Source organism: Ctenocephalides felis, unplaced genomic scaffold (assembly GCF_003426905.1).
Source record: "Ctenocephalides felis isolate EL2017-DRISC unplaced genomic scaffold, ASM342690v1 CF-g0.4_SCAFFOLD_01886, whole genome shotgun sequence".
NCBI classification, from domain to species: domain Eukaryota; kingdom Metazoa; phylum Arthropoda; class Insecta; order Siphonaptera; family Pulicidae; genus Ctenocephalides; species Ctenocephalides felis.
The window spans coordinates 133,571,193-133,578,923 of NW_020538040.1; positions in this window are offsets into that span (position 1 = coordinate 133,571,193).

Below are 7,731 nucleotides of genomic sequence, written 5' to 3' on the forward strand. Positions count from 1 at the left end.
TTCAATATTGAGCTTATATTAGTTTTGAATGGATTTAATATTGTTTTTAATATATTATAATGGAGCCCATATTGGTTTTAATTTGACACTTACACAAAGGCATTAATGTAAAAAAATGTATCAAACTTTAATTACGATCGAGCATATGACCTTTTAAAAGCTTCAATCGTGTTTTTTGGTGATAATCATTATTTAAAGTTAATTTTTTTCGTAACCCTTATACGACCACATATTTCCCCAGTTCAATATACTAACTGAAGAAACGAATCGTGGTTGCCCAGAAAAAAATGCATCAACCCCCACATTTGAAATTTAATTTAATTTATAAGAAAATGTATCAACTATTAATTGCGATCGAGCATATGACTTTTTAAAAGCTTTAATCATGATTTTGGTGCTAACTAATTATTTAAAATTAATTTTTTTCGTAACCCTTATAAAGACACATTTTCCCAAGTTCGATAATACTAAAGAAACGAATCGTGGTTGCCCAGAAAAAAATGCATAATCCCACATTTAAAATTTATATTGAATTTAAAGAAAAATATGTATCAGACTATTAATTGCGATCGAGCATATGTCTTTTTAAAAGCTTTAATCATGATTTTGGTGCTAATTAATTATTTAAAGTTAATTTTTTCGTGACCCTTATAAATACCATGTATTTCCCAAGTTCGATAATACTGAAGAAACAATCGTGGTTGCCCAGAAAAAAATGCATACCCTCACATTTAAAATTTATATTGAATTTAAAAGAAATATGTATCAAACTATTAATGCGATCGAGCATATGACTTTTTAAAAGCTTTAATCATGATTTTGGTGCTAATTAATATTTAAAGTTAATTTTTTTTCGTAACCCTTATATGACCACATATTTCCCAAGTTCGATATACTGAAGAAACGAATCGTGGTTGCCCAGAAAAAAAATGCATAACCCCCACATTTGAAATTTATATTTAATTTATAAGAAATATGTATCAAACTATTAATTGCGATTGAGCATATGACTTTTTAAAAGCTTTAATCTTGATTTTGGTGCTAATTAATTATAAAAGTTAATTTTTTTTCGTGACCCTTATAAATACCATGTATTTCCCAAGTTCGATAATACTGGAGAAACGAATCTTGGTCGCCAGAAAAAAAATGCATGAAACCCACATTTAAAATTTATATTGAATTTATAAGAAAAATGTATCAAACTATTAATTGCGATCGAGCATATGACTTTTAAAAGCTTAATCATGATTTTGGGGCTGATTAATTATTTAAAGTTAATTTTTTTCTGACCCTTATAAATACCATGTATTTCCCAAGTTCGATAACACCGAAAAAACGAATCTTGGTCGCCCAGAAAAAAAATGCATGAAACCCACATTTCAAAATTATGTATAATTTGTGTAAATATAAAATTAGGGCGTAAATCAGATGGGAAACATGTTTATTATTTGTAATAAACCATATAAAACACTTTTCCGATGAATTTTCCAAATTTTCCATAATTTTGAAAACAAATATTGTCCGGTTTTCCATCTAAAGACAAGATTCGAATATTGCGCCACGATATTTTACCCCTCTAGCCACGATACATTTCTACTAGGGACGATTGCCTCTTTTTTATGGAATATCCTATTTTGAAAATTTTGCCTGATTTAGAAGAAATTATATTTTTATTCTTCTCATATTTAAATTAATGATGTTATTTTCAAAGATGAAATTTTTAAGTTTTTGTTTAAAGCTGTAAGCATAATATAGTATATCTTTGTATCTTCAGTATTGTGGCTGAGGTCTTTCGTCCATCCTGGCATTGATGATGTCCATAATGTTCAACACTTCTTTGGATAAAATCCAATTATCTTCGTTTTTTACAATTTTGCTATGCTATGCTATGTGTTGATATTTGCAATTTGCCAATGAAACTAGCCAATAGCTTTCCCATATTGGTAATTGTGGAGTACCTGAAATTTAAATGATGCAAATTATTATCAATAGATACACTGAATGGAAAAACAGTTTTTATATATTCTTACAGAAAATGAATTCTTTTCAACGCCATAATTTAATTATTAATTGGATTTGTCTTATTGTTTGGACAGCACTGTTGTACATCATTTCTGAAAATAATTTATGAACAATTGAAGAAAAACTAATTTGTTAATAACCAAATGCATAATACTATATATTCGAAATCTTCTACTTATTATACTTTCTTTTTATAAATAAATAATATATTTTGTGTGAAAAATAATGTAGAATATAATATCATCGAATGCTTATAAAATTCGAAAACAGAATTGCATCTGATGCAAACTTTGAACACTTTGATAATCATGATCTACTTTTAATTTTAATCTAACCTTAGATTGAAGTATGAATTTTAACATTTTCTTTGTTTTTTGGTCTCATTATATCTACAGCAATGTTTTTCAATTTAACAAATAAATCATTCGTTTTATTAACTAAATATATTTGTATATCTATATTAACAATCTGTATGAAAACATCTTATTCTATACTTTTTCAACTACAAATTACTTTTTAGTGATTCTTTATATTTGAACGTATGCATTCAGGAATTAAATAACGAATTGTTTCATCAACCTTATAATTTCTTGGCTACGACTTTAATCTATACGTATAAAATTATAAGTGCAACAGCTTCAAATTTACTTAATAATCTTGTTATTTTATAGTTAAGTGTCTTACATATTCTTATGTGATAACTTACATAATTATTGCAAATGCGACTTAACTTCTGAAAATACTCAGTTTCTCTGCAAGGCCGTCTACATTTATCTCAAAATCGTTTTTTGAAAAATCTTCGCAAAACATTTTGACATCTATTAATTAATAATAATATTTTTAATGTTATATTCGTGCTATAATTTATATTATTTTAACACTCTTAACTAATTCGCAGTTATTCTGAAAAGATCATTTTAATAGAGTAAACTTCAGCACTCGAATGTCAAATTGGAAGTATTTTGCCAAGATATTTATTATATTTATAGATTATTATTTAAACGTTATATTGTTTTATTTATTTGTAGAAAATTATCTCGTGATTGCTAATTTTAAATCAAACTTCCAAAATCGTTTTAAGTCTGGGTAACTGCGCTTAAATAATTTTTGTTAAATTTTCTGCCTTATTTTTTAAAATTCCATAATCATATGCAAAAGTAATCGTTAAATAACGTCTTGAATATAGATATTATCTCTGCATTATAAATATTTTTGAATTTCGCTTTATGAGGGTGCAAATTATTTATAAACCTTTGAAGTATTTTATAATCATTTAAAATTTTTGTCAACTGATATTTCTAATATTATATACTACAATTTTATAGTTTCTAATTCACTTATAAATACATTTATATGTACCTATATATAAATCTGCTCGTTTTGCAGAAATCGACAAAAACTCAAAAACATGTTAGAGAGAATATATATAATTTGATAGTTTTTCATGAATTTTGACTTAAATATTCAACAAATTGTTCCTTTTTTGCTATATTGTAAAAGTAGCGATTTATTTTATTCATCTCCTAAATTAATTCTCATTGTGTTTCGAAATTATCTATTTGTTCTTTAACTTTTGACATTCTGAAATATATCAAATATATTCCTAACACTTTTTTAACGTTATACATTCTCAACTATTTTTTACAAATACATTTTTAATTGTATAAACTTGATTTAATTCTATTTGTAGTTGACCTTTACATTCGTTTTTTTAATATTTTCAACCAGTTGTATATAGAGATAATCTGAACATAAGAAATTTCTGCTGTTTTCTACAATTCCTGCGGTTATAATAATGCATTTTGTAAAAAAAAATATTTTTATTAAATTATTAATTTTTGGCACTACGGTTTCTACAGCAATTTTGTAGTTTCACGATTCTACATTGATGAATTTGTTTTTATATATCCATATTAAAACAATACTTGTCTCAAATTATTTTAATTCTAATGAAATTTTCTTGAATTTTCAAACGTTTACGTTTATTAAACAAACAATAAAAATTGTTGCATTTTAATTCTTTACATCACATAAAATATCATTGATGCACGTGGTTCCTTCCTCATTTCTCAAATAACCGAATACAAAATACTATAAACTTCTAAAATTATATAGTGCAACAGCGTCAAAAACTTTTACTTATTATACTTACTATTTATAAATAAATAATATAATTTATGTGAAACATATAAAATGTTGAAGTCCTTTTTTAATCACAATATTTATTGCTCTGGTACTTTTAATACCTGATATAGAGTACTCTGGTACTTTTAATACCTGATATAGAGAAATTATCTGTAAACCTTTAAAATAAATTACATTCAACGTCTTGTATTGATTTTAATGACTTATTATTTTTATAATTAATCCAAATTTCACTGGATCATGTATTCAATTTATCTATTTTAATAATATGTTCATGTTGTGAACTTTGTGAAAGTGAAAAGCTTTCATCCTATTTGATTTTTTTAATTAAATGATAATTAATAAATAATAATTAAATATTTAGAATGTGGCACTTTCCGTTTCAGTATCAGTCTCTGTTTAAATATCATTTCTATGTCTGCTCGTTTTTGCCAAGAATTTGATTGTTTGTTTATGAATTTCGACTTAAATATTCAACAAATTGTACCTTTTTTATTATTCATCTCTTGAATTAATCCTCATTGAGTTTTGAATGTATCTATTTTTTCATTAACTTTTGATATTCTGAACTATATCTAATATATTTCGAACTATTTTTTAACGAATAGAGACACTTTTTAGTTGTTATATACTCTGAACTATTTTTTATAAATACATTTTTAATTGTATAAACATGCGTTTTTTTTTTAATTTTTAACAAGTACATAGAGTTAATCTTCCACAATTTCTACAACACACACTATTTACAATTTTATTACAATCATAAATGAAATTCATTCATTCATTATTTATCTTGGCTAAATTATTATTATAATCAGAACCATGTCCAATTGGACAGATTTTGCTAGGACAAGTCACAAAATTATCCTCACCAATTTCGTCGAATGAATCAACTTCTTGAATTCTTTCCATTTTACATTGAAACTTTTTGCTTCGAAACAGAATTGCATTTACGTCGTGTCTATTTATAATGATAAATGCTAAATTTTATGATTTTACTCTACTAAAATACTTTAAATAGTTGCATACATCAAATTCACAACTTTTTGTTTATAGTTAGTATAATATAGTAGATCTTTGTACCCCTTGTATTGTGTTTTGGGTCTCATCATGGCAACGATGATGCCCATCATGTTCAACAGTTCTTCAGATAAAATCCAATTATCTTAGATGAAAATTTGTTATTTTCTAATGAACCAAGCCAATAGCTTTCCCATATTGGCAATTGTGGAGTACCTGAAAGATAAACGATTCAAATTTATGAATGGAAAAACATACTTATTGAAACTTTAAATATACTTATACTACTATATATATATACTTATTGAAAATGTCATTTTGTTAATCAATTTTTTTTTCAATTTTATTATTTAATTATTAGTTGGATTGGTATTATTGTTTGAAATTTGTTGTAAATAATTTCTGAAACTAATTTATGAACAATTAAAAAAAACTAATTTGTTAATAACCAAATGCATAATACTATATACTCGAAAACTTTTACTTAATATACATCCATTTTAAAAATAAATAATATATTTCATGTGAAACGTAATGTTAAACAATATTATTGAATCTGGTGCATAGTCTGAATACTTCAATAATCATGATCTACTTTTAATTGTAATCTAACCTTAGATTGAAGTATAAATTTTAATTTTACTCTTTGTTCTATCGTAGATTTATTCCGGAATTTAACGGTGTTTGTCTCCTTTTAGTGATTCTTATTAAATATAACTTGCATTTTAATTATTTGTTTTGAACTTGTCATTGGTTTTTCAAATATTTCCAACTACTTGCCTATAGAGAAAATCTGAACGTAAAAACTTTTCTCTTTGCATCTTTTTTAGCAAATCGGTTGTCATAATGCATTTTGTTTTCCAACAAAATATCTTTTTAATAAAGTATTAATTTGATTTGGCTGGTTTTTGGTCTCACTATTTTATTTTACAGCAATGCTTTTTACGATTCTACGTTTGTAATAATAAATTAACTAATAAATTTGTTTTATGAGCTAATTTAAATTATTTCATTCGTTTTATTGAATACATTTATTTGTGTATCTATATTAACAATCTATATAAAAATATATATGTGAATTTATACACTTATACTTAAACTCATTTTTTCAACTACAAAATACTTTTTAGTGATTATATTCTAACTGTATCAGCCTTATACTTTAATGATTTTAAACTTATAATATTTTAAATGCAACAGTCTCAAATTTATTTAATAATCTTATGCTTCTGTTTTGTGATATAATGAATTCAAATATAATTTAAATTTATAAATTCATTTTCATCTGTTGAAATATATCCTTTTTATTTAAAACTTGTTGTTGAAATTGTTGAAGAATTTCACGTATCTTTGCAAGTATTCCCGCAAAAGCGTCCTAATATTTCTATATATTTATTTTATTATGACTAAATTTGATGTAATAATTTTATTTCATTTGATTACTTACATAATTAGTCCAAATCCGACAGGACTTTTGAAAATACTCAATTTCTTTGCAAGGCCCTCTAAATTTATGTAAAAATCGTATTAGGAAACTTCTTTATCAAACATTTTAACATCTGTAAACTAATTGTATAATATTTTTTCGGCTTTTTTATCATTTTTATTGAGTTAATCTGAAAAAGTCATTTTAATGGAGTGGACTATCTTCTGAAAAATATACCCAAATGTCAAATTGGAAGTTATTATTGATACAATTATTCTTATCATTTCCATGTCAGCTCGTTTTTGCCAGAAATTTTAGTATTTTTTTATGAATTTTGATTTGGAATATTCAACAAATTGTTCCTTTTTTGCTATATTGTAAAACAACGATTTATTTTATTCATCTCTTGAAGAAATTCTCAATGAGTTTTGCTTATCTATTTAAAATTATGGGCCTCTAATATATTTCGAACTATTTTTTTATGTTCTGAACAATTTTTTATAAATTCATTTTTAATTGTATAAACATTCGTTTTTTTATATTTTCAACTGCTTGCATATAGATATAATCTGAACATAAAATAACTCTGCTCTTTTACACATATTGCGATTATAATAATTGTTAATTTTGATCAATTTTTAACTTAATGTAAAATCGATATTATCTACATAAAAATGCACAAATTGTTCATGTCTGAATATTTATCCATTTAATTTTTGATGGAAATTATTTCACCAATAATAATATTTTCTATATTTTCTCTGAACTTCGGCTTGCATTTCTATTCTTCTATTTTGTTGATTCATTTTGCAATTTAAAAAGCAAATCAATTTTTATATAATTATTTAAATTTGATAATATTTTATATCAAGATTTCTCTTTTATGCTTTTAATATATTCTATTATGCATTTAACTTTTGTCATTTGACTTATTTTTGATATGCGATATTATTTAAAAAATTACTATTATAACATTTTTCGATACGTATAAAATTTCCAAAAAAATACGTTTTTGTATTGCATATACAATTCATATAAATTATAATCACTAATTTGAATCCAATTTTAATATATTTCTGATGTTTTTATAATTTTTCTAAATATTAAATTTTTTTGTG